Source organism: Etheostoma spectabile, chromosome 20, assembly GCF_008692095.1.
Source record: "Etheostoma spectabile isolate EspeVRDwgs_2016 chromosome 20, UIUC_Espe_1.0, whole genome shotgun sequence".
Lineage (NCBI taxonomy): Eukaryota > Metazoa > Chordata > Actinopteri > Perciformes > Percidae > Etheostoma > Etheostoma spectabile.
The window spans coordinates 3,866,393-3,867,764 of NC_045752.1; positions in this window are offsets into that span (position 1 = coordinate 3,866,393).

Sequence of the window (1,372 nt, forward strand, 5' to 3'; positions counted from 1 at the left end):
GAGAGAGAGAGAGAGAAAGAGAGAGAGTCATCTCCTTCTGGCTGAGTGTCCCCACACAGCCGGGCAGTCATCTGAAGACTGTAAGACGGAGACTCCAGGTGAACAAAGGATTTTAATTGTTACAACAACAGAGTCTATGTTTAAAGGTAGTACTCCTGTGTGGTAGTACTTTAGCTGGTTGTAATATTTTTTCATAAAATCAGAGGCAGAAGGCTGTCAAGAGGCCGGGATTTGACCCGCTTGCATGCACCTGAGCTTCTGATCGAATTTTTCACTTGATACTCCTGCTACAAAGACATTGAGCCTACATAAGGATATAGGATGGATGATACTAATGTGGATGCACATAGAAATGGTGAAGGAAATAATCCTGGACGCCTGTGGAACAGCATTCGACAACTTGGATTAACAGGGCTGAATTTGCAAAATCACACTGTAAGGATGACAAATCCACCTGCTTTTTAAAATATTTATATGTAACATGGAGATGTTGTTCTGCAAACCATTGTCTCTGCGTCAACATTAGAAGGACATTTAATCAAATGGGAGTGGGACTGTAGTGTGAAAAGGCTGACATCCAGGTAAATTAACTCAGACTAAAACAAAACCTCCATGGCAAACATAACCCAAACTACGTTGAAACTCAATTCAATGTTATGGGAAAAAAATTATGGAAGAGAAACAGTGACACGTAACATAGAATACTAGACTAAAAAGGAATATGAACTCCTCAAATGTAGTCACTCACAGGCTGCTTGTAAATTTCGTCGACAAAGATGTAAATAGGTAAAGAAAAAAAAGCTTGGCTCACAGCGTCTTACACTGAAAAACTTTTTTCTCTACTTTTTAGAATGGAGAGCAAGATCTCATTTGTTATGGCAAACTTCTAAAGTAAAGTAAAACAACCATTAACCTTTCATAAAATACTATACACATATGACTGCCTTTATTTCTCATCTCCTCTCATTCAAATTCAAATCAAACACTCTACACCATATGTTTAAGACTGAATTAAAACGCTACATTTAAGGGATATTACACCTACATGGGCACACAAAAATCACATCCATGCTAAAAAAAACTAAAATATAATTGTACTGGAGAGACCAGTTTTACAGTACCCACAGAACCTATATATACTGTAGGTAGCCTAGGGGAGACTCATTTTCCTCCTTCTAGGTGTTTTGTACTCTACTGTTGTATTGTACTGTTTTGTACTCTAATACCCACTAAGACCAAGGGTCCAGATACAGTACAAACACACTGAAGAATTTAAACTGGGACACAGGGATGCGAATTAAACAACAGCAATGGTAAACAATGTGAAGACAAAGACACCTACACTACGTCTGAGGGTCTGCACAGAATACCC